The 27,502-nt window shown below is 42.2% G+C and overlaps 1 pseudogene; it reads right to left on the bottom strand.

Annotated features, from left to right (window-relative positions):
• Positions 1-14,891: 14,891 nt before the first annotated feature.
• Positions 14,892-25,395, bottom strand: LOC146646405 (plasma membrane calcium-transporting ATPase 1-like; annotated as a pseudogene).
• Between the last annotated feature and the right edge of the window lie 2,107 nt (positions 25,396-27,502).

The following is a 27,502-nucleotide window of genomic DNA, read 5'->3' as shown; positions in this document are numbered from 1 at the left end:
CGCGCCTCATAAAAATCCTCCTCACGCTCTCGTAATGTAACCAGCCCACTACGCTGTAGCTCTGTTTTTATGAGCCTGTTAAAGAGAGGGCTTTTACGCCTTCCCTGCACCAGCTCTTCACATTCACTGAAAGACAACAAAGAGCAGATTTTGGAGGGTAAATTGAATCACAGTTTAATGGAAGCATTTTTATTTAAGGTTGAAAACAGCAGGGCAGGAGCTGAGGGAATCAAGAGAGGGTTTGTAGATTGTCAAAAGATTAATGTATTCAAAGCCTGTTTAACATTTCATGTATCACAGATATCTAGTCAAAAATTCAATTTCATATATTCGTAAAAGCATTCTTCCAACAACAGGCATGCATGGCATTCCTGATTACAGATGTCCACAGTTATGTTGGAGATATCGGCAATGTGAGTTGTGCCTTGTTTCAATTCCACTTCCAGATATAATTATTTCCTCACTGCTCAAAATTCCAATTCACAGTATCTTTATTCACCCCAGTTCAAGATTGCATTGCCTATCTGAGACATCTTAAATGAGCTTTAAATAGTCTGAATGTTTTCGATAGCAGCTTATGGCAATTTGTTTTTGCATTTTCACCAATTGGAACATTTCTGTTACATCTGTGTATTAATGTTCAACATTACATCGTATTCACAAAGCAAAACAAACTCAGTTGTAACATTTTTGTAGGTTCCCACGCGGAGAAGAAGTCAAAAACTAAGCTCTCCTTCACCCCAAATTCCTTGATGATGAGCTTTTTCTCAATATTTTGAGGTGAAATTGGGCTATGGAGCCGTCTGCGCACAAAAGAGGGGATCCTGTCGATAACTGGATTACTCACATGTGTTCCTCTTGGTATCAGCTCTATAGTGCAGTGTGAGCAGTGGTTTCAGCAAAGACAGAAGTATACTGGGCATCTGATCTTATCGGGATTCTTTCTTTTTAGGCACCCCTGCAGCAGGCGTTGATCAACAGCTCCAAAAACTTGCCAACAATGCCAGAACTTCTACCAGATGTCAGGGTGACTGCGGCTCAGGATGTAGAGCAGGTCCGCTATTAATCCTCGGCATGCAGAATGGGTTTGAGCATGATACTAAACTTTGAGTTGCTCTTGATGTGTTCAGTGGAGTGTGAATGTGAGACTGTGATATACAAAGCACTTAGACATAAAAAAGTGCTTCTATGAATGTATGTATGAACGGGTGAATGATGTTTAAAGCACGAGTGCTTAAGCAGAAAAGCGCTATATAAGGCCCAGTCCATTTATGGTAAATGGTAAATGGCCTGTATTTATATAGCACTTTACTAGTCCCTAAGGACCCCAAAGCGCTTTACATATCCAGTCATCCACCCATTCACACACACATTCACACACTGGTGATGGCAAGCTACAGTGTAGCCACAGCCACCCTGGGGCGCACTGACAGAGGCGATTACCTCGTTATTACTGTGCTCAGTTGGCCAACCAACTCCTCCAACCTGAACATTGCAGATAATAAACATCCACCCCAAAATACAGATGAGCTGAAGGCCTCCATCAGTAACACCTCTGTGCCGCATTGATGCAGTGATTCATGTCAAACAAGCCCCAACAAACTACTGAGTATATAAGTAATCTGTTTTTAGAAGTGCATCTTTTTTTGAGTGATCTTAAATACTCTAATAATTTAATATACTGAATTTCCTGTTTTCATGAACTATCATAATCACAATTAAAGTAAAACAAAGGCTTGAAAATTTTCACTTCACATACACTAAAAAAACAAACCAACTGTTCGCCCTTAAAAACAGGAAGCAATCATTTTAAAATGCAACTGGAAAAAAAATTAAAGGTTTATTTATTAAATTATTCATTATTCAAGGAAATGCTGGAAAGAAACTGATCAAATTCTATTAAATATCAAGTTTTACATTGTACTTTTGTAATAAAATTACAGGGAAAATTGACATCAAATTACTTAGATGTAAATAGTTTTTGAGTGTAGAGTAAATACAGAATATACAAATGTTTCCCTCTTGAATTATATTTAAAAAAAAACAATTCTTCATCATATTTTATGTTTTTGAGATGCACTAACAGATGCACCAGAACTTTATGGATTTTAGGACTCATTCCTTCAATTGTGTCAGGGTCTGTGTGCGGAGAGGAGGATCCAAACACAGGACTCGAACACTGAATTGTAACTCAAATAACCTCAGCTTTATTTGCTGGCAGAAAACAAACATAAACTGAGCAATGGTACTGAACACGAAAATACTGAACACGAAAACACACAGGTATAATCCGAAGGCACGACGCGACACCGAGCACAGGAAAACACAGGGCTAATATACACAGGGTGGTAATCAGGGAATGGGCAACAGGAGGGAGACACAGCTGGGAGAAATTGGACTAACGAGACAGGGGAGCAGTAGGACTGAACACACTCACATGAGACACAGACCTTCACAATAAAACAGGAAACAAGAACCCACTAAACAAAGACGCAGACAGAGAGGCAGACAGACTATAACACATGCAACTCAAACAATTCATGAAACAACAAATCCTTAAACACGGATAAACAGAAAGATGAAACTCATCATCATCATCACCACCACCACAAGCACTACAAGAGAATAAGAAAACAATCCATAATGCAAAAACACACCAAAATAACTGAAACACAGATTCATCATAAAACCCAACAAAGCACCAGAGAAACATAAAGAACAATCCATCATTCAAAAATAAACCAAAACATAACAACTCAAATACTGGGTCAAACTGACACATGCTGTGCTAAGCTAGTATCAATTATGATATTCATGAGAAATAATTAAAAACCAATCAAGATGTTGTTTATCTGATTTTATCTGATTATGCAAACTGTTTTGACTGGTCAAAACTAGATTACAGATATATATAGATATTTAAATAGTCAAAATGATGTTATTATAAATATCCTGAATACAATCTGCGACTGGGCAGAACGTAATTACAGCTGGTGAAAAGGACATTGTTGATATCTATAATGTAAATTACAGATTGACTCATAAACGACTTGCATAAGACAGAGGAGCTGAGCCATTGTAATATTAGGTGGCGAGTTAGTGCAGCCGTGTGTGTCTTGCAGTGGCCTCGTGCCAGCCGGCCAGAAAAAGAAACAGTGAGCTCTGCTCTCATCTTCTGTTGTTATGGTTCAGTAATTCTCTGTCGTGCTCCATATGTGCTTGCAGAAGCCTTAAACTATAAATCATGGATGCCTGTACTGCAACTGTTAAAAGGAAAGTGTCTTACGTAATCCATTACAATACAGAAAAACATTTCTCTGCATTAATGTTTTCATGATAAACAGGCATGTGCTCAGATCAGACACCAGCAAATGGGCCCCAAGCTTTGAATACACTTCAGCTGCTGCGGCTCATATCACAGTCACACTCTGGGCACCTGGGTGGAGTGTAACGTATGAGGTCATCATGGCAGCTTCGGAAAAGTGTCATTTATATCAGAGTGCATGGAAAGCAGACATTAACAGCAAGATTTCTGACTTTGTTTGTCCAAAGTAGATACAGAGGGATTACTCGTGTCATTATTAAGGAATGAGCGATTTGATGAACTGGGAAATATGATAATCCCTTTGCCACCCCAAAGATAGGATAAAATGATTTCCAGCATATTTTTGTCCTCAACATGGTTACATCTATAGAAAAATACAATATGTAGATGGGATGCAGTGTAACTGTTTCAATGTGAACCGAATGAACGGTACTCAAACTGGCGTGAAATCATGAAATGAAAAATGCAGTCCTCCACCAAGGTTAATGCCTAGTCTTTGAATTTTTAAGCCAGTGACCCATGACAATTTCAAGGGGTTCTGCCTTTGACCATGCTTCATTTTTCCACCATGTTTCATGAAATTCATGAAACTAGGCATGGCAGACGGACTGCACTGAACACAAACTTGAAGGGAAGGATTTTTCCTCTGCGATTATTGATTGGAGCTATAAAACATCAGAATCCACTTTAAAACCATTTTATTTATATAACATAGTAGCTATTTCTGATGTTTAAGGGGACCTAATCCACACGAGCCACAAGCTCAGGCTTCAAAGTATTTCTCTTGGATATTTGTATAGTTATACAGAATATAGCCTTAATGTGGTCATTGAAGCCCCACCCACATGCTGTTCAAACAGTCTGTTTATAAGAGAGCAAATCAGAAAAAGCTAAAACATTTAAAAGTTGAGTCCATAATTAAAAATTTGCAGCAGGAACTTCACCAGTTTTCCTTTAGAGACCCTATGAGGGGCATTTACCCCAGACAACATACCCCAGGTTCACTAGAGCACACAAACACCCACGACAGTAAGGTGGTGATTCATGGTGATTCTAAAGTGAGGGGTTTCAGGCATGACCAACTGGGAGCAGACCTCAGGGCAGACTCGGGACATGCTGGTGTCTCTCTGCTTGCTTGGGAACACCTCAGGGTCCCACCAGAAGAGCTGGAGGAGGTGGACGGGGAGGGCAAGGTCTAGACACTTCAGCGTACGTTGTTGTACACGCAGGCAGCTCCAGTGCAGAGAACTGTGACATCTTCAGCTCTGTTTGTGTGAGAGCGAGAGAAGAAGGACAGCAGCACTTGGGGGAAGAGCTCTCGAGCTTATGAGCAAAGTGTCCCAGGAGAAAATTGCTTGTATGTGTAGACATGAGTAGCCCATACAAAATGTTGAAGTTTTGTGGGGTTAAATATTCCTCAGTAGAAGATTACTGAGGCTTAAGGAGAAATACAAGGATTTTGTAGTACAACCGTGACCTTGTGTCTTTGCTAAACGAACTGTTAAAACAGGACTTAATCATTTCAGGGTTTATTTAGAGCAGCTAGCATGCAGGAAAACCCACTTTTTATTTGTACATTACATACGTTTCCAATAAATATGAAGCCCACGGTGATGCTACAGATTTATAAGGCGGTAGTGGGTGGAGGTGAGAAAACCAATGGAAAATCAGACACAACAGAATGTCCCACAGGTGAGTGGGTTAATTGAACAAGTCTTTTGCAGGCAGCACTGCCTACCAGGATGAGAAAGAAACCTCTAAGTTCTGTTTCAGCAAAGGAGGCAACAAATCCCAGCAAGCCTCAGAGAAAGGTGTCCTTTTTCTTGTAACATTGAACAGTTTGGTTGCTGCAAATATAACAGAAACAAGTATCAAAGCTGAATATATGATCAAACAATACAACCTGCCTCTTTTAAGTTACCAGTAATAGTGGGGAGATTTCAAATGGGATGCTAATTAGGAGGTCGGTAACACTGCAAACCCATGCTCAATAATGATATAAGGCACTAATAAGGTGTGACTAAAAACACTGAACCTGGGAGCCATTCAAGGCTTTTGTCAGTGCAGGGACATATTAGGCGTTCAAAGAAATGTGAAGCAGCTAAATTACTCTATTAGGCAAAGTGATAACAGAGTGTTGTTGGTGGATTCGCTCACTGGACCAATGCCTGCGGGGAGTGAACGCCTTGCTGGGTCTCCACGGTGATGAGAGGAAGAGTTGAGGTATCCATGGGAGACGGTGGGTGTGAAGGGATCCCCGGGGAGTGCGGAGGAGGAGGAGGTGAAGGAGACCTTAATATCTATACTGCTACATTTTCAAAAACCCAAAGGAGAAAACAAAACCATGGGAAGAAAAAAAAACGTCACACCGTTTCTGTTTCACATTTTAATGGAAAGAATACAAACGAGAAATGAATGCTTTGGAGTTCTTCGCAGGCACTGAAAGTCATTAAAACTGTTGAACTTATAATACGTCATGTAAGGTGGCCGTGTCGAGACCTCTGTTGCTTCCCTGAAGCTAAACTTACACATTTGTCTTTTCTGTCAAGCTGAGAGCAACAAATTCAGCGCAAACATTGGAATTTATTTTGGTCCACCTGTAGGAGGTTCAATGAATTGTTAGATCACTCCAATAGCTTACATCATACTATGAAGTTGATATGACCGGAGACCCTGTACAGATAGCCTGGTCACTTCCATTTATTCCACAGGGTCCTCCCCGCCACTAACCTCCTGTGATCAGTGAGATGACTTTGAATGTCCCTCGCAACCGATGTTTCCAAATATTTAATCTGGAAACAAAAATGGGAAAATGCCTTGCATGCTCAGAAGTTAGCAACTTGTCAGTTACCCTAAAGCTTAACATCATTTTAATTCCTATCAGGACCACAGTTTACAAAATGAACTTCATGTTCATGATGTATGTAATCCATTTTCTTCTGCTTATCCAATTCAGGATCACCACAGGATCACAGAACTGTCACGGGCTGAGAGGTGAGGTACTTCCTTGGCAGGTCACCAGCCTGTTACAGGGCTAATGCTGAGAGACAGACAACCATTCAAACTAACATTTCACGTATGGACAGTTTAGAATCACCAATTAACTTAACATGCATGGATTTGGACAGTTTTAACCCCAAGTACCTGGAGACGACCCACACAGCCACAGGGAGAAAATGCAAACTCTACAAGGCTCCAGCTGGTGGACTCATACCCAGGGCCTTCTTGCTGTGAGGTGGCATTGCTAGTCACCACATGTCTATGCTACCCAACCTCATGCTGTACTCAAGACCATGAACTCATGGTCATAACTCAAAGGAGCCAAGGGCAATTTCCCCTTACATTACCGTTCTTTTACAAACAAAGCACTTCTATCAAACCCAAACCTGCAGTTCCTTGACTGGCCACCTGAGGCTAGTTCCACAAGCAGATCATTTCCCATAGACTCCCATGTTAACTGGCCACATTTACAGCATTAAAAACATATTTACAGGTTGGTACAAAAGTGGTTTTAACATCTGTGGATGGTTTACATGTTCGTAAAAACTTTGAGGGGGGTGAATTTTTTAACCACTCATCTACATCTACAGTATCACCAATGATAAATGAGTTAGGGCTGTGGCTCAACGATCAACAGGTATCTGGACGCAGGAAGCTGGAACTTCTGCTCATCCACATCTTCAAGTCATTAAACTGTCTCAGCTGTCCTACGTCATGCTGGCTATGCCCATGTTCTATACAGAATTGCCCCCTGCTGGCCATTAGAAAGAATCACTTCACTTTTCAGACCAGGATGTAACATCAGTGTTTTATACAGAATCTGTTGCATTAGTAAACTGTTAAAACATTGTCAACATTTTTTGTAATTTCAAATTGGATTTCATTATTTAAGCCTCATTTTGTTCATATCTGCTGTTTAGCACAGGATATGCATTGTGCAGTTTAACAAAGAGTTGTGTTTTGTTTCTAAAAAGCGCTGTCTACAACCTCTTGATGGGAGCAAAGAGAGTAAATGGTAAGGTTTTAGTTAGCTTAATAGACTGAGAGCACTGCAGAGCTTTAAATACTGTCTGTGTTTATTTACATGTTCACATTAAGCTTTATTTATCCTCTGACTCATCACAATACCATCCCTTCTTATAGCACACACACTCATCAGCGGTTTTGTCCCACTCTCCCTTGTAGTCTTGTGTGCGTGGTAGTGGTTTGGGTATAATTGGCTGCACTGTGTGTTTGTGTGGTTTCTAATGCTCTCCGGAGCACTGAGCGGTCAGCTAAGTCAGGGTTCATTAGTGAAGCAGTGGATCCACCATATTCCCTCAAGCATCTGCAACTTCTTCTACTTTGCTCTGTTTCTGTCTTTCCCAGAGTTATTATAGCGTTGTGTTTTTCTTCCACTTTAGTTTTTATTTTGTTGCATTATTTTCATTCGTTTTTTTGATTTTGTAGTTTTGCTTTCAATTGAGTTTGGTTTCATTTGAATATGTTGCCAGAAGTGGGGCTTACTTCAGCTTAGAAGTAATTAACCTTTGAATTCAATCCAGGTCTGGATCCGTGAAGCTTTGTAAGGATTCTTTATCACTGAAAGATACTATAGCACAAAATTCAATTTGAGTCATATCTTCACAAATGCAATACTGTGCAAAAAGCCTTGAGCCAACTCTCAATTCTTTATATTTTCTAGGAAAATGGGAAATAGGTGGAGCTATTCATTGAAATGTGCACATGGAAAAACAGGAAATAAGGCAACAACGGAGGTTTTGCGGTTGTAACAAGCTTGAAAGTCAATATTTGGTATGACCTTTATTGTTCAACACAGCCTGAACTCTGTTGGGCACTTTCTTGTAAAGTCGTCTTTAGGAATAGTTCTCCAGACTCCCTAAAAGATATTCAAAGCTCTTCTTGGGATTTTTCTGCTTTTTGCTTTGTTCCCTGTCAAATTGATCCGATATGAGCTGATCTATGACTGATTGTGTTTTGTTGTGTGCTTTTTTTTATCCAGGTTTGCTTGTAATGTATTGACAGTGTGTTTGGAAAATCAGTTCTCATGTAATTTGGCAAAGCTCAGCAAATTCTCACATTTCCCTTTGTTATTCCCTTTTTTACGACAGCTTATTGACAGTCATCCTTCCATTGAGAACATTTCAGATGAGTCTTCAGCGAACAGTAGATGGATCATCTGAGTTTCCTCACACTCCATAAGGTGTGGATCGAGCCTTGTTTACAGTATTGTAGATTACACACATTCAGATCCAACTGTTTGTGTCCACATTATTCTGACTGGATTCTAAAAACAGTTTCAGTTCGATGTGTGGATTCTGACCTTTTATTAAACCACTTCTGATCCCTTAAACACACCATATCTTGCTCCAGCAGGGCCAAATCAGGGTCATTGCAATTTTTTCCCCCCATCCTACTAAAAGCAGTAAATACTGCTTTCTGTGGTAATGCCCACCTATGTCCTATTACTACTTTCTCATTTTCAGAGATAAGGATGAGATGGAGAGAGTCCCAGAGGCTCCGCTCTTTTCCCACCACCTCTCTGTGATGTGCTCCGGGTGATGGATGAAGTGAGCCTCATCCAAAATCAGAGAAAATGAAGCTTTCATTAGACAACATAACCAAGCAGTTGTGAGCCCTCTCCTGAGTCCTTCTCTCCCAGCCAGCACTCAGACACATTACCTGCACCCAGACAACACAGCCTTTTAGATGAAATCAATGTGTTGTTCTCTCGCAGCCACCTCTGCACTTTCACACACTGAACCTCGACTCAATTTCCAGGACTGTCTGCAAGTGAGAAGGAAGTGACTGTTAAAGTAGCTGCTCACTGGTTTCTCCTGTGAGAGGGGCTTTGATGTCCTTCCGCTGCCTATTTTAGGAAAGAAAAAGATGGAGAGGAGAAAAGACACCAGGGAAATGAAACCTAACTGCATATATGGTCAATGATTATTGATTTATCTCTTGAGATCACTTGAATCAAGAGAAGAATGGGTTGGAGTTTACATAGAAAACAGACACAGCTGGCTGTAAATCTGAAGAGCACAAAAGGCTCAGCTTCTGTGGCTAAAATCTTCTCTCCATGCAGCAATTATGTAACCTGATTTGGAGCATTGGCACAGAAATTTCTGGGGAATCCATCCCCCTGGGCCATTTCTGTAGCTCTGTTTTAGGCACCGACGGTTCCTCTCTTTGAGTCTGAGCAGTTTGGGGTCATGTTGTACCGCCTCCTAACACGTTATAAATGAAATTTTAATGTAATTTTCTTTTGACAGACAGCCACATCGAGCCCTAGTGCGTACATGCCTGCAATCTGTAAGAGCACGGTGAGTTCAAGGTGAATGAAGGGTTGGACTGCATTCCCTAAGAAGTTGGAGGAAAGACCTACCTCTAAATATTGAGTTTACCTCTTTGACGAAGAGAAGAGAAGAAAAGAAAAGAAAAGAGGACCCTGAATTGCAGCAGAAGGAAAATTATAGCAGCTTAATTGCTACAGCTGTGATAAAATATTCAGCGTATTATAAAAAGATTGAAACTACATTTCTGTCTCGCTCGCTCCTCACTCTATCTTCTCACTGCCAGACAGCCAATAAGCCGTGCTTAAATATTGATGGAAATTTTCAGTGATTTTTCCCAGTTTAAAAAACACCTTTGATCTTCATTCATCCGCCCTTTCTTGTGTTTTTCTCTAATTTATTTTTCCTCTAGAGCCCGACATTTCCCAAGCACTCCATCGAAGATGAAGGGTGTATCTCGCTCATGCATGAAAAGCAAAGCATCTGTAGGTCATGATGACATTTTCCACACTTTCCTGTGGGCTATTCTTGTAAAATACTGCTTTGTGTACAGTAGATGTGTGTCTGCATGTGTGTGTGTGTGTTGGGTTACGTGTTAAATTACGGTGGCTGCTGCAGAAGCAATAAGGCAGTGTGGCCCTCCTGGTTCTTTATGGGTCAAGCCCATTTCAGTCAGCCATTTAATTAGTGGAGACTCACAAGCAAAAACAAATGGAGGAAAGATATCTCACGGCACACTCACTCCACACACAACCGTGGTTTACAACAGCAGGCATGCACAACTGACTCCACAGTCATAAACTTTAGTAGACGCACAGAGAGCAATGCATGCTCCAGTGTAAGGCATCGCACTTAGCAGTAATGAAATTTTAAAAAAAAACAGCCGTAATTCGTGTTTCCGTAATAACGTGTATTTTATGTTGAATTTAGGTCACCTTGTACATGTGCATATAAATGCATCCATTTCAGTAATTGCCTGAGAGAAGATGAAAAACTGGAGGCGGTAAGAAAACACAGACACAGGTGCACTGTTCAAAAAGTGGCTTTGACTGTACCAACATTTATATCAAAAAAAGGAATGAAAACAAGACATTTTAAGAGGTAAGTAGGACAATAAAACATGCCAAGAAATATTAAGAAATACTGCTCAACAGATGGGAGATGGAAAACTTAATAAACTGACCCACACAACAAGAATAACTCAGAGCAGACCATTATAAACACATAGGCAGGGAAACCACAATACAGAAAACATTCCCCCTCCTGCTGTCAGTAGATGGTTTGGTCCACCTGTTTAGTCAGGAGTTTTTTACCTAGCTCCACCCTCTGCATCCTCTTCAGTTCAACCAGGAAGGAGCATAGCAGCAAATAGGTAAGCAAAAAAGCCACAGGCATCATCATTTAGAATACATCACAGACAACAACAACACTTTAAAAATACATGAAAAGCACAGTCATTTCGTAATCATTAAAATGTGTTTTAAATGTGCAAACTGATGAGGAGTCATTTCAGAAATCATGACACACTGCTCTCCCTAATATAAGCTGCGTTTATGAGCTAGAAGTGTCGGTATCAGGGCGATAACGCTGCAATAACAACACAGAAGTGTTGCACAGGCTGATTCTGACCAGTCACCAAAGTCTGTTTCACATTGATCAATACCATTTTAAATGTGAGCAAACGCATGGTTCAGAGGTTGCTCGTGGAAAGATGAAGAAACTTTCCTTAACTTTATTTGCAACATACTGCTGTGGATGCCATATGTTGTGACACAGGGAATGACACATTTGATTATAGTGGACACCTGTGCCTTTCTCCTGCTGTTCATGAGACATTTACACCAGAAGTGTCAGTAGAAGTATAAGAAAAAAGAGGGAGAACCTCATTTATCGTGAGAATCGTTAACAAATGGGTCACCTGTAATTAACAGATGTTTTTTCTTGCATTTTTATTTAGGCTTTTAACAAGTTAGTGTGAGGATGAAGTCACTTAATGCAGTCAACAGCATTTTCTGTTGAAAGCAGAAAAAAGCGAATAGATCAGAGCTGCCTGGTTTATTTTTCTCTTTGAAAGCACATAGTTTGTCCTGACATAATTTAATTAATCTAAAGCACCGTGCCTCTCGCTCTGCTGGTATGAGTCAATGGACTCACCCCACAGTCTTTCTTTCTCTCATGCCTATAATAGTCTTTGAATAAAATGGTATTTATTTAATTAAACTTTGGATCTTTGTGTTAAATCGGATGGACAGCCTACACTGGTCTTCACAATCCACAGCAAAATAATACTGAGACACTGGGTTTTTGTTTTATACAAAGCCTGTTCTTGTTTGTAACAAATAACAAGTGATAGTATCAAAAACATGAATCCAAAAATAAAAGTTCCACTGGTCCAGCCAAACTGGAAATGCTGGCTCTTCGCCTGCTAAGAAGCAGCAGGTAAACCACTGCTTGCACTTGGGGTGAAGCGTAGCAAAACCTCAGTGGTCATGTGATGTGGGTGTTTTAAAGCACACCGAACTGCCTTCCTATAAGCGTAGACTGTAAAAGATGGCGAAAGCTGCCATGAGATCACCCACTGGTTTCTAAAATCTCATCTTGAAGCCTTGAGATGACAATTTCTATTGTTAAATGAAGTTTTTCATCTACCTTTTACCTTTTCTTTTCTTAGAAGTCTTCTTAGAAGTGTTTTGAAAACCACAGCTAACTTAATTTTTCTCACACAGAAGCTATGTCCATGATGTATACTGTCTCTTGTGGCTGTAGTTGGCTATTGTCTCTGGAAGCAGGATTGATTCTGCTTGACAGTGGGCCTCTGGAAATGTGCATTGTTCTTGCTGACATGTCTGTGTCCAAAACCAACTGTGGGGTTTTTTTTTATTAGTATTTCGAGTACCCCAGTAGACATTGGCAGTTTACCATGTCACACAGTGCTCAAGTCTTTTAAATCAGCTGTGAACTGAACTCCCATAAGATTAAAAGAAACTAAACCTGGCAAAAAAGCTTTTAATTAACAAAGAAAGTTTTATTAGTGGTTTTGTTAAAAACCTCAAAGGATGAAAAATGATACCACAATAGGAACAACTGTGCCTGTAATGGTTACTTGAGGGTGCTTCCTTAAGAAACCATTAGAGGAACTGAGTTTGAACACAGAATCCTGTGATATTATTAAGAGAGCACTTTAATCACGCTTCAGATCTGGATGAACAAAATGAAAATCTTTATTGACGTGCATGTAACGTGTTCAGAACAAATTGGCGCAACACTGTTCATCAACAATTTCAAAACTGGATTCTCTTAGGCTGATCCATTTTTGTATGGCTCAGTAGTATGTATGGCCACCTTATTGCCTGCATGCACACCCAACAAATTTCATTTTGTGGAGGGGCTGTTCCTGCCCCCGTTTTCATGGCTGACAGGGATCTGGCATATGAAGTCTTTGGGACAGTGCATCAAGTTTTGGATGGTGCTCTGAGTTTTGAATGTCTTCCTACTTTCACAGACTGACAGGCTGTCCCTGAAGGCCTTCATCACACATATCTGAGAGAGAGAGAGAGAGACTGTTAACTCAGATAGACCGTCATGCCCCTAGGTCTTACTTTCAACGGTGTAGATTCAGACATTCAATAGAGACATTGCAGTCAATTGTACCATATCAAGTTTTTGTTTCTGTTTTTGTTTTTTTAATGATCTTGAATATTTTCCATAATGATCAATGATGATGCTGCAGGACCATTAGATCTTCACTATATTTGATGCTGTCTAAAAGAAAATTGCCCTGTGAGGACATAAAAGTCACCTTTTCAGTTCTGACTGTGGACCGAAAAAAGCCCAAACTTAAAGGCCCCCATCACTCACCTAAAATCTGAGGCTAAGGTTTGGACCGTATGTAATATTTAAGACATCCTCACTCTGGATAATAATCCCTGTCCAAAAGGCAACTTGCACCAGTGTAGAAACTTAAAGCTTTGTAAAGTATTCTTAATGAGGTTGTTGAGGGAATTATATTTGAAAAACACGATCGCACACAGATTCATCTTGAAGTCTGAAACTACTGTAAACCTGCACCCTGACATGTCTGATGCCGTAGTACCAGAGCATCTTGCCTGTCTTTGGATCGAGGTCTCCGTGGTCAAGCACACTGTCACTATCGTCACCCTTGTAAGCAAACTTCAGCCATTTAGTGGGGACAGTTGAAACCAAAGGACAAAATTACAGCTATCAGACAACAGCAACACATCGTGTACCTCCACACATCCTTAGCTTGAAGGTGTACTGCGACCACCTGAAGGTTTGTTGTCTTTTGATGATCAGCTGTAAAGAGACCCATGTCATTATTCTTATTTTCCTCAATCAAGTATTTTGGTAGGTATTATTTTCTGATCTGCTGTTCACGGTGTTCTTTATGACTTGCCTGGTTGACTAATAAACCACCGGAAAGCGCAACAAAAGCTATATTTTAGTTTCATAATTTCATATCTCACCTGTGCCCACAGGAGGGTCCCAAAGCCCAAGAGGGTGTGGTTTTCTCTTCAACATTTAAGAGGTTACACTGATCATAAGTCATCTGTCATCTTGCCTGTCTTGAAAAAGATAAAGACTGGAGTCATTTGGCCACTGTTTTCCACTTTACATTAATGATATTGCTTATATTGATATATTCTTTAACCCCATTAATGTATTTTAACATTAGATCGATATCAGTGTAAATGGAGAAATTTATAGGCTATATAATTTATGATCATGTAATTTGTTTTCTTTTGTTGGCAAATCCTTTGAATCTACTATCGAACTCATTGCCAGACAGCAGTAATGGCAGAAACGTTGTCTTCTACTGCTTGGAAACTGTTATCCACACAGCCACAGTGCAGTACAAGACAGCCAATAGGCATAAAGTATTTGTATTAATTTGTCATTTAGAATAAACAAGCCGTACAAAATTGAGTGGGTAATGAACTTTACTCTGTTAAAATCCACTGCCATTTTTTGTATTTTATTAAATCCACAAGGAGAGAACTTGATAAATACAAACAGTAACACTTGTTTGTGTAATGCGTTACATATGGCAGTGTTTCCCAACCACTGTGCTGCAGCACATACGTGTGCTGTGGAAGATTATCTGGTTCCACCTGATTAGTACTCTTAGCCAGCGGTCCCCAAACCTTTCTTTCTGTTTACATGAAAACTGCACTTTAGTGTGTAGCTGGTTAAATGTACAGCAGCTGTGATTTAAATTTCATACAGACAGTAGAGGCGGTTCTTACCTGGGTGATTCAGGCTCCAGTGAAGGCCACAATGACAGCGACCACATTGACGGTGAGCTGGAACTGCAAGAATTTAGAGATGCTATCGTAGACGTTTCTGGCCCACATAACAGCCTTGACTATGCTGCTGAAATTGTCATCTGTTAGGATGATGTCAGATGCCTCTTTGGCTACATCTGTGCCTGCGATGCCCTGTACACCATCACATGTAGGTTAGCTTATGAACCTGCCATTATTCTCAGAACTTCTGATGTGCTTAAAATGTTGTAACAAAGTATAAATAATTCCTAATATGCATTTACATCTACTGCAGTTACCATAGCAAAGCCAACATCTGCTTTTTGAGGGCAGGACCATCGTTTGTACCGCGACAACCTGCCTCCACTCAAAAACTGTGCTGTCAGTGATTCCTGGATAGACACGCGATACGTGAGGACCACTAGAAGCTCTAAAATGTCTCCTAAAAGGTACAATTTTAACACCTGAATTTCCGGTGGACCTAATGTTTGGGATGCGTTCAATGTAGGGAGAACTACAACAAGGAAGGATGAGTTCAACTTTTGATGTTTGAGTTCAAAGACCTTTTATAGAACACGTCTTACTCATCCAACGATACCTTGACATCAGACCAGAGCAGCAAGGGATTAAACCACCAAACTACTGATTAGTAGATATCCTGATAATCCTGCTTCCACTCATGTCAGACAAATTAGTCACCGATATATTTGAATTGCCTTGTTGCCTTACAGCAAGAAAGTCCAGAGCAAAGCAGAGAGAAAAATGCGGTATTTATTGGTGCTTTTTAGCTCTTATATCTGAACCTGTCTGTGCTCTACTTTACCAGTGGATCCAGGAGGCAGTGATCAGATAAGTTCTGACCTGCTCTGGCAGTTCTCCAAACTAACCCTACAAATGTTCACCAAGGTCTTTGAATGAATGGCTATTTTTACAGCTCACCATAATCTTAGAGGTGTAGGCACAGTTGACCCCGATGCCCCGGACCAGCAGGTCCAGGATGTTGGCAGGGATATGGTCTGGCTCTGGCACTGCTTTGTAGTGTCTGTTTGCAATGAAGGCTTGCACCACTGTCATACGGTTCATAGTTAGTGTGCCCGTCTTATCGGAGCAGATGGTGGTGGCGCTGCCCATCGTCTCACAGGCGTCCAGATGGTGGACCAAGTTGTTGTCCTTCATCATTTTCTGATCTAAGTGAGAGCGGTGTTACCCAAGTCTTAAGATTTTATTTCATTAACCAAAAACATCAGAGCAGAAATTATGGTTGATCTAATTTTGTTTAACGAGCATCAAAATAGTCTTAGTAGTACTATTTTAGTGGGGGTCATAGTTCCAGCTTAGCAGGAACACAATAAATAAAACTGTAAAAAGCACACCCACACACACTCATGCAGTTTTAAAAATACTAAATAGTGAAAACATTCATCTGGGAGCTTTCAAACATTACACTGCCGTGTAAGTTTCATGTGAAATAAAACATTTAGTCTAACAGACTGAAGAGTTCCCGTTGTCAGACTGTAATGCCACATACAAATACACCTTGACTGAATACGCTAGGGAGATGGTGACTGCCAGAGGGAGACCTTCAGGTACAGCCACCACGAGCATCGTCACACCAATGATGAAGAAGTTGACCAGGAACTGCACATAGATGGGCACACAAGCGTAGGACCAGACAACAACCTGGATCCAGAAGGTATCAATCAGGAAGCGAATGATGAGGATGAAGACGGTGAGAGCCGACATGATCAGACCTGAAGGCAGAGAAAGAGTAGGAAATTCGTCTGTGAACCTGACTGAGGGTACAAAAGGTGTTGTGGGTTTGCTGTGATCTGCACTGGACAAGGTTTAAAACAAACTTATACAGAAGCTATAAAATCCTTCTTACTGAGTCCTATACAGTCATATCTTTGCTATTGCAGATACAGTAGGCAAGTCGAATCCGTGTGTTTGATCAGTTGGTTGGTTAGCGGCTAGTCTTTTTGACCAGTGACTGTGTTTTCACGCCAACAGTTAGGAGTTCACCTCCTAAGGGCAAAACATTTTGTCATCTTAAATAAAAAGTTTAAGAGACAAAAAGGATGAGTTGTTTAGAGAGTCCTCATCCTGCTGTGGTTTGTATATCCCAACTGTGCATCCTTGATTACAGCTCCTCCTGGAGCCTCTTTACTCTCCTCGGTCCTCCACATGAATTTCAGGAATTAAGGCAGACTTCAGCATAGCGTATTAGGTTTGAGTTTTCTCATAGGTAGGAGACAAATCAGACAAAATTACTTGTCTTGTTGTCATCACAGTCATGGTTCGACAGTTCTCTAGTTAGTGTTGCTTATGACTCTGCTGTTCCTGTTTATTTTTCTTCTTGGCCATATTAGTCTTTTTTGTGTGCAACCTTTTTATGTCTTACCTTGTTTTTCTGGTTGAATTAATTATTTAGATTTATTCTGTCCACTGCGTCTGTGTTGCTTCCTGAGTTGTTAGAGTAAGAAGCAAACACAAGAACAAGGGAAGACTGGACCGCGCTCACTCTCCCAATTTGTCCCTCATGTGTATCAGATGTAGACTTTGTGGCTGTTTCAGTTCTATAAAATTTTTAGTTTGGGGTTTTTGTGTGTTTTAAATATTCACAAGCATGATGATGTATAGATGTGTGGTCTATTTCTTAGCAGAGAGGTGGGCCCATGCTCTCATATGCTGTTGACATGTCTGACTCTCAGTCTCCATCATTTATCAAACTCTGTTTGTACCTGCTTGGCCGATGTGCACAGCCAGCCTGGTGAGCTTCCCTTGCAGGATAGATTTCTCTTTTCTCTGTACGGGTTTTTTCTTCTCTGGTTCACTCTCAGTTTCGAGTGGTTGCATCTCCACAGCGGGGCCGTCCTTGTTTTCTGCTACAGTCGACAAAAGAAATGTCAATAAGACATTCAGCTTGTTTGTTTTGTTGTTTTTGTTTTTCCGCGTTTCCTCTTATAAAGGCTCTCCCTTAATTTTTTTTTTATCCTTGTGTGCCTAAATATACACTGATTCTTGACTTTAAAACCCTACCAGGAAGAGAGAGAGGTTGTTACTCTCAGACCCTGAGTTTAACAGAAGTGTTCACTATGATGTGTGTTGACTGACTGCAACCTAAAGATTTTTTTAATCACTGTTAAAGTTTAAATAACTGGTGAGTGAGAACAGCTTGGATGTTAAAGTACTGCTCAGGCATTTTAAGCAAACGAGAATTAAATGACTTATGCTGTGCTTAAAAAAAAATGTGTACATATATATTGCATCATAAAAAACACAAAGCTGTTTTTGGAGGGTGGTGTTTTTGGCTGCTGAATTTTTTTGATGTTGTGCTTTTGCTAAACTTTCAAACATGTGTCTGTTTATCTGAACCAATCATGCTTACATGTGCAATCACTCACTTCTAAGGTCTTATGAGCCAGCCAACTGATATCATGGTTATGTTAAGCTGAGCAACTACATAAATGTTATTAATGCATAATAACATAATCTTAATGTTATTATGCATTTTCTGCATTTTCATGAAATGCAGAAAATGCACTGCACAATGCCACTATTCATTCACTCTCACATTCACACACTGGTGGAGGGAAGCTACAGTTGTAGCCACAGCTGCCCTGGGGCAGACTGACAGAAGCGAGGCTGCCATATCGCACCATCGGCCCCTCTGGCCAACACCAGTAGGCGGTAGGGTAAAGTGTCTTGCCCAAGGACACAACGACCAGGACCGACGGATCAGGAGGATTGAACCGGCGACCTTCCAGTTACAGATGCGCTTCCCAACCCCCTGAACCACGGTCGCCCCAACATGAGGTCTTTGTCAAGTTTCTTCTTGACATGATCCAACTCTCCAGTTATGGAACTCTCGTCGACCTTAAGATCATTGCCCTGGCAATACACCAGACAATTACATCCACGCTCTTTGGTTCTGTCCACCAGTGCAAAAGTTTTGGCGCGAGATATGTGAAGACTTATCAAAGTGTCTGAAATGTAACATTCCAACCTCCCCCTTAGTGTGTTTACTGGGCAGCTTAGATAATGTCACTTCAGAAAAGAATATAGCCCATATGGTTTTCACTGCCCTATGCATAGCCAAGAAAACAGTCCTCATGAACTGGAAAAATAAAAATAATCTTAATTCTAACCAATATAGAAATTATCTATTAGATTACATTAGTCTTGATACAGCCTCTGCCACCACATCAGATCAATTGCTCTGGACTCCTTTTATCAGCTCCATCACCTAGTGGGGGTGGGGGGTCATAATTTGGTCCCACCTTCACTGTTGTGATTGGTGTGGGGGTAGGGACAGGCTTAGGGCGTCGGGGGGTTCCCCGGAGGCATCTTCCTTGGGGGGCTCAACCCGGGGTAGCGGTCATGTCCGGTTGGGGGCTCTGTTGGCTCTCAGGTGACTGTTTCCTCGCGGCTGCGTGCAGCGGGGCTAGGGGAGGGTCTGTGCTGACGGACGTGGGTTACTGACCTGGTAGCCTGGCTGGCCCTGGGTGGGTCCGGGATGGGCGTGAGGTTCTGGGGGCGCTCCGTCTCTGAGCTGGGGCCCGGGCCGGGCCTCGGGGGCTTGGATCCTGGTTGGTGTGTTGCTGGGGTTGTGGGCGGGTGGGTGCATGGGGGCCCGGCCCTGGAGCAGGGTGCCGCCGGTGCGTCGAACCACCTGGGGGGCTCTTCAACTGGTGGGGGAGATGGTCACATCTTGCAGGAGCTTTCCTCTCTTCAGGAACTCTCTCTGCAGGAGGGGGAGATACAGGAGAGGTGGAGGAAGATCTCAGCCTGGGCGTTTACTGTCTTATGTAGTCTGGAAGATGAGTGGATGGTGGGGTGGGTGCAGTTTTCTCTGTGGTGGGGTTGGGTGGACTGTCCCGGGCTCTGTGGGGCCGGGAGGCGCTGCTGCACTGGGCCCCGGTCTGGATGGGCCTGGGCCCCCTTTCCCTGGCGGGTCGCGGAGTGTGGGAGTGCCTACTGGGGTCAGCGGGGGAGCTGGCCCCAGGGAGGGGTTACCTGCCCCTCCCTTCCTTCCCTCCCCATCTCCAGCTGCCTCTCTCTTCCCGCTCCACCACAACCACCCACACATGCAGGGCCTTGGAGTAGGGGTATGTCACCAGGGTGCAGAGGAGGCTACCCCCCCCTGTCCCCTTCTGGCTGCCTCTGCCTCAATTTTATCCCACAACTTAGACATTCACATTATTCACACTCTCATTATGCATACATATAGGATCTTGGGGGTGGGCACAATCACGGAGTCCAAATTACCATCAGGGTGTACACCTCACCCCTGGCGTCGTTGCCCACCTCTCAATTTTAAATAAACTTAGACATTGAGGGCTATCAGGAGGGACTATGCGCTTACCTGCTGCTCCTTGGCAGGTAGCTCCATGCCCTCCTGGGTTTTAATTGCACCTTAGAACACACATGCATCAACACTACAATGAGCGGGTGGAGGGAGGTTTGGAGTCTTCTCCCACCCCCATTCTCTGCGGCCTGCTGGAGCGGGAGGGCTAGGTGGAGTTGGCCGTCCGACTGCGGTCTGGAGTGTGGGGCCTCCCTGCTGCTACGGAGTCGGGGTGGTCTGCCTCTCCCCACCGCAGGGAAAAGGGTAACACCACCTGGGTCTGGGTGCAGTTCCCCCCTCCAGGGGCAAGGGTACCTAGACCCGGTTTGTAGAGTACGCTTGGGGAGTGTGATCGTGTGTACAGCGTCTCTTTATGTCTGTCTCCACGTTGGTTGAGTGTGGAGTGAGTGCATATGAGAGCATGAGGGGGGGAATGGATGTTTGTGTCTGTGTGTGCCTGTATGTCTGTGTCTATATGTCAGGTTGGGTATCAGACGCCACCTCTCTGGGGACACCTCAGGCCCTCCAAGGTTTGGAGGCCTATCTCCACCTACCACCACTTCCCCTGCCGGTGGCGGACTCCCTCAGGTGTCGGTGCGTTGGTGGTTCTTTGTGTCTGGGGGTGGGCGCCCAGGTACACACCGGCTCACTCCTTGGCGGCCGCTTATCGGGGCCTGGAGCCTGGGGCTCGCTCGGGCCCCTTCGGGGGTGGGGTGCCCCCGGCCTCTCGGCCTGGGGCTCGGTCACTCAGGCACAGCTGGCGGCCGGCGGAGCTCACGGGCGCGTCACTGCAACTCCCCCTGGCTTCTGCTCCGCGGCTGCTGAGTGAACCCTCATCTGGGACTCTCCTCAGCTCTTACTGGAACAGTGGCGCGGCTGCCCCTCTGTTGGTCTTCCATGGTTTCTTGTGTTCTGGGGGCCTCTGGATGTCTGGAGTTTTGATCTCCTCCATACCTGCCCCACACTCCCTAGCAGATCGTTACATGGAGAAACCTTTGGAATACAAGCGCGCTGATCCACACAGGTATGCACACGGGTGTTCACTGCTCGTAGACCCAAATTACACCTTTCTTGGCTGCTACTTCGAAGCACATCTGTTCTGCGTGCTGCACGACAACATTGAATATTTAGTATTTACTGCTGTTTACACTTAGCTAGATTAATGCGATGGTGTTGTGTTTAGTATGTTGCTTTGTTTCTTTTTTTTTTTTGTCTTTTTTGCTTGTTTTCTATTCTTCTCTCAACAGGTGATCCAGGAGATTTTTTCCCCCCCCCCCCTTTTTCACTGTCCCTCTCCCCTTCTGTTTTTCCTTTCCTTCCTCTTTCTTTCTCCCTTTCCTATCTCTCACTCATGTCTGTCCCGTCTGTAACATCTGAAAATAAAATATAATAAATAATAAAAACAAAGATCGACCAAATGGACCAATACGGCAATGCCACGATGATCCATTTGGCAAAGTAAATCCATTGGGTATCCTTGTTGGTCTTCAGACAACAATTCTGATGGCTAAAGAACCAAATGGGACAGGCGGGAAAGAAAAAAAAAAAAAGATCATTGCCCTGAATCAGGACACCGTCAGCAGGGAGGAGGTCACCTGGAATGCCAACACCTAGAGGTAATAACTGTTTCGCCACGTGATTAACTTTTTGTTTGTTTGGGTTTTGGGTTTTTTTCGTTGGTGTCTTTGGCTTGTTTTTTGCCTAAAAAGTTAAAAGGTCCCCATTTGGATCCTGGAAGGAGATATAAATCCCTTCAGGGTTGCATCAGGCACTCGCAGTAAATCAAGCATGAGTTACCCAGGTGAAAACCTCTTGTGAATAAGAAAGCAGCCGAAAGTAGTTTTCTTTGCTGTCTTGCACTTTCTTACATGACATTCTGCACCAACCTAGTCTTTATGATAATGTGTAACCTTTTAGCTGTTATTAATTCAAGCATGAGCAGAATCACTCAGATTGGAGAAATTTAATATAAAGAGATAATTAAATTGCTCAACTAGCTAAGAATCAACCTTCGTCTACAGATGGATGTTAAAACTATCTTGCTGGTACAGACTGACATGTGTTCAAGTAAATAACCTGTAAAAGAGATTTTTATTCTTTCATGTCATATTTTCTGATGGGGTTTGGGGAAATCAAAGTTAATATATATTCTTTAAAGTGAAGCATTAAATAAATAACATCTCTGGTATCATTACTGATGGTCTGATAAGAGAGTGTTGGAGTGAGTGACTCGTAGAAATCATGCTTCGACAACACCAGCTGTGTGAAATCAAATTTCTTACCATATTTGACTTGTGTTATATCACCAACCATGATCTCGGACACTTTGATCTGGATCATCTGCCCCCACCCCCCAGATCACTGTGAACTTCTACGCCTATTCAATGCACTTCTGGAGGCCACAGAACTGCTTTTCCTTACTCCACTCATTGAAGGCCGTCACTAGTGCCATAACCATTACAGACAGGAGAATGGCAGCGCCTTCGATCCATTCAGCCTCTGCTTCACCTTCATTCTCCACAACGGTAGCTCAATGCCGCAGTCTGCAGGGTGTATGAATGTGAGAGTGAATGAATAGTGGTATTGTAAAGTGCTTTGGGTGCCTTGAAAAGCGCTATATAAATCCAATCCATTATTATTATTATTATTATTATTATTATTATTATTATTATTATAATATACACAGGCTGAAAGTTTACTTTGATGAACAGGCACTTCTGAACACCACACACACACACACACACACACACACACCATGAGTGCAGTGTCACACGCCTCTTGCTAAGCCTGCTGGAAAAAACTGCTTTGTGCTTTTCTGTTCGAGACTCTGGCTTACAAAAATCTAAACTCCTTCCTTATTTTGAGTAAATTAAATATACTCACTGTGTCTTTCAGCACTGGGTGGATGGTAAAAAGAAAGGCCAAGCGAAATGATGGCTGCCATAACCAGGATAATGAGAGTGATGTCCTGCAGGGCTGCCCACACCAACTCCAAAAAGTTTTTTTGGCTTCTTAGGGGGGATAACATTTGCTCCAAACATCTCCATCCTCCTTTGTAAGTCTTCTGGGTTTCCATCCAAACCTGCAGCAGGAGTTACAAAAACATTACAACTTCTATTCACTTCTATTCTATTTTCTATCCAGGTATGCTTTTACTGCGTTGGCAGCGTGTTTGGGATCAAACATGCAGCCTGTTTTATTCTTGTCACCATGGGGTATGTTAGTATATCTGAATCAAACTTGTGCAATCTGCATACCTGCCCCCATTTCTCTATTGAAGGAAACCCATTTACCTCCTGGTGACGTGTAGATGCATCTATGGCATCAGTTTCACAATCCTAGATAACTGCCTTATTATCGCATTCACAAACCACACTGCCCACTCGCTCAGCAGGGAATAACAATACCGGAGAGGGATTAAAAAGGTCAAAGCCTCCTTTCTATTCTCATTTGGTATTTTAGTATTTCTTCATCTATTTTTTTTTTTTTGTTTTATTGTAATTCTAAGCATTCTGTTGTTCGTATTTATTGTTGTTATACTACTCACATGTCCTGATGTGTAAGTTAAGGAGCGAAGTGCCACATATTTCAGCAACATTTAAAATATGATTGGACTGCTGAAGAATGTAACTCGTGGTTTCAAACAGCCTTTAAATACACACAGTATTTGTAAGGACCTAGTCTCTAAGACTGAGACTGTTTTAAGACAGTGACCTCACATTTTTTTAATCCCCATTAAACAATGATTAAATTAGTCATCAGGAACATCCTGAGAAGTAGACTATTATTTAGAATAAAAATATTTTACTTTCACTAGATTTAAAGAAGTGATCAGACAGATCTGTTGCTTTGTGGGGTTGAGAAATACTTTCTGTTGGTATAAAATATAAGATTACAATATTAATTTGTCTAATAAAAAATAGCAGCAACATGGCAGCAGCTAAAAACTACGGTTTCATCTGAAAACAAGTGAGTGATGGATCTGAGGCTATGCTCATCTTTTGTATGCAGCCCATAGTGGAAGTAACATACCTCTGTTAGGTGACGACTTTAGCCTGGCACACAGTACTTTACTACACTCCTGTGTAGTAAAGCCCGCACTTATGTTGTGCTGACTCTACAATACAAAAACTTAGCTGAGTTAAAATACAGCCAATGCTAGAATAAAAACTCTTAAAGCACTTCAGAAGGTCTGGAGAACTGTGGCTTAAAACCACCTGAAAAGAGTTAGGGGGGAAAACAGGTGGCTCCTTGGAACCAAAATATTTTTTAAGGAGTGGTGACTCATTTATTTTCAACCAATTTCAATTTTATTTCTATAGCACATTTAAGAGTCACAGGTACAACAAATTGCTTCACAGACGAGCCATATTTGCAGATTTACAACAAAAGAAAACAGTCAACAACAAAGAAATACAGTTATAGGATGGTAATATTATAACAAGCACGAACCGGGAGGAAATTATACTAAGTAGTTTGAAAGGCGAGCTTAAACAAATGGGTTTTTAACCGTGATTTGAAAGATTGAATAGTTTCCGACGCACGGACATCAACTGGCAAGCTGTTCCAAAGTTTTGGTGCAGCAAAAGCAAAGGCACGATCCCCTTTCGTCTTTAGTCGAGACATTGGTTGCATTAGGAGCCCCTGATTAGAGGATCTGAGTGCCCTTGAGGGGATATATAAATTAAGAAGGTCAATCAGATAACTAGGTGCCAGGTTATTTAAAATTTTAAAAGTGTATAAAAGGATTTTAAAAACAATACGGTATTTGACAGGAAGCCAATGGAGGTTAGCTAGAATAGGAGTGCTATGATCCTGTCTTCTAGTGCCGCTTAAAAGGCGTGCAGCGGCATTCTGGACTAATTGTAGGCGTTGGATGAGGGACAGTTGCAGGCCTAGGTAAAGAGAATTACAATAGTCCAGCCTAGAGGTTATAAAAGCATGAATGAGCCTTTCAAGGTCCTTGTGTTGTAAGTAAGGCATTGCCTTCGAAATTTGGCGTAGTTGAAAGAAGCTGGTTTTTACTACTGCAGCCACTTGCTTATCTAATTTGAGGGAACTGTCCAGCACTACTCCAAGATTTCTTACAGTAGACGATAGGTGACTGGCATAAGAACCTAAGGTCTCCGATAGCTGTTTCAACGGCATGTGGCTACCAAAGACGATCATTTCTGTTTTATTTTCGTTGAGGGTGAGCGAATTATGCAGTAGCCAGTCTTTGACGTCACACAGGCAGTTAAGCAACGGCAATAGCGGGGATTGGAGATCCAGGTCTAGAGGGAAGTAGATTTGGATATCATCCGCATAGCAGTGGAAAGAGATATTGTGGTTCCTGAAAATTTTTCCCAGGGGTAACAGATAGAGAGAAAACAGTGTTGGACTTAACACAGACCCCTGGGGCACACCACAGCGGAGAGGTGCAGAGGAGGAAGAGTGATTTCCCATAGAGACAGAGAAAGACCTCTCAGTTAGGTATGATTTAAACCACGAGAGTACTTTGCCTCTAAGACCAACTACATGTTCAAGCCTTGAAAGGAGAATATCATGGTCGACCGTATCAAAAGCAGAGGACAAGTCTAAAAGAACTAAAACCACAGGGCGCCCTGTATCAACAGTTACGAGGAGATCATTAAAAACTCTCAGTAAGGCTGTCTCGGTACTGTGGTGGGGTTTAAAACCAGACTGGAATTTTTCATTGATTCCATTTGCCTCTAAGAAAGATTGCAATTGCTTAAGAACAATTTTCTCTAAAACTTTAGCCATAAAGGGGAGTTTAGATATCGGCCTATAGTTTGAGAGGACATTTGGGTCAAGATTACTTTTCTTAATAATAGGTTGGATAACTGCATGTTTAAACATAGCGGGGACGCTGCCTGATAGCAGTGATGAATTCATTAAAAGTAAAATCCAGGGTCCTATAGTGTTCAGGGCATTTTTAATAATGCGAGAAGGAAGCACATCATGGCGGGAATTAGAATTTTTCGTTTGGGCTATTATTTCCTTAAGGGTCGAAAAGGAGACAGATTCAAACTGTTCTAGTACCGCCAGGGATTCGAACGTTAAGGATGTGTCTTCAATGGGTAGATATGAGGATCTTAATGCTGTGGTCTTATCTGAAAGATAGTTTAGGAATTTTTCGCATAAAGCTTGGGAGGTCTCGGTCTGGGTGGAGAGTGGATTTATTAACGAGTTAAAAATGCTAAAAAGGACCTGTGGCTTATGGCTATTAATCGCGATGATCTCTGACAGGAAGGAGGCTTTTGCAGTTTTAACAGCCTTCTGATATTTCTTCAGACAATTACGGAGAATGTCAAAGGAGATCTGAAGTTTGTCTTTCTTCCATCTCCTCTCCGCTTGGCGGCATTCACGTCTGAGGGTACGGGTATGATCATTCATCCATGGTTGGCGGGACGGTTTGGGGCGTTTGATCTTTAGGGGAGCTACAGTGTCTAAAATAGAAGTACAGGTGGCGATAAAGGAGTTAGCGAGATCGTTAACCGATGTAGCTGTATCCCAGTTAGCTTCGCAGAAGGCAGAGTCAGTCAGAGCCATAGAAAACGGAATAATAGTCTCCGAATTAATCATGCGTAGGTTTTGCACAGGACCCTCACGTTTCAGCTCCAAATTGCACACATTGACATTAAACAAAACCGGGAAATGGTCCGAAATCCCAGGATTGTAAATGTCTGTGATGCAGATGTCCAGACCGTAGGATAGTACCAGGTCAAGCGTGTGGCCTTTAATGTGGGTTGGTTTGCTGACCCTCTGGGTAAGGTTAAAAGCGTCTATGAGGGCTAGAAAGTCCTTGACCAGTGGATCCGACTCGCAACAAACATGAATATTAAAATCGCCAGTAATGAGAGTATAATCATAGTTAACCAAAAGGTTTCCTAGAAAATCAGCAAACTCGTGGATAAAATCCTTATTGACTTTTGGTGGGCGATATACTACCGCACAGAGGATCGGGGAGGGGCAGATCAGCTCAAGTAACTGCACCTCAAAGCTAGAGAATATGGCAGGGGGAAGCTGTCGCACACGAAATTTGTTTTTAAAAGCCGTGACTAGCCCTCCCCCCCTGCCCGAAGTCCTAGGAGTGCTGATGAAGGTGCATTCTGGTGGGAGAAATTCCGATAGGGGGACAGACTCACCGGGCCGGATCCAGGTTTCTGTCAGGAATAAGAAGTCCCGCTCGGAGGAACGGAAAAAATCATTCAAGATAAAAGATTTGTTCGCCAACGATCTGGTGTTCAGCACA

This window comes from Rhamphochromis longiceps, linkage group LG19, assembly GCF_057381845.1.
Source record: "Rhamphochromis longiceps isolate RC_006_pf linkage group LG19, R_longiceps_female_GT1.1, whole genome shotgun sequence".
Classification (NCBI taxonomy): Eukaryota; Metazoa; Chordata; class Actinopteri; order Cichliformes; family Cichlidae; genus Rhamphochromis; species Rhamphochromis longiceps.
The sequence above is the reverse complement of the archived record's forward strand: the minus strand, read 5'-3'. Positions and strand labels throughout refer to the sequence as shown.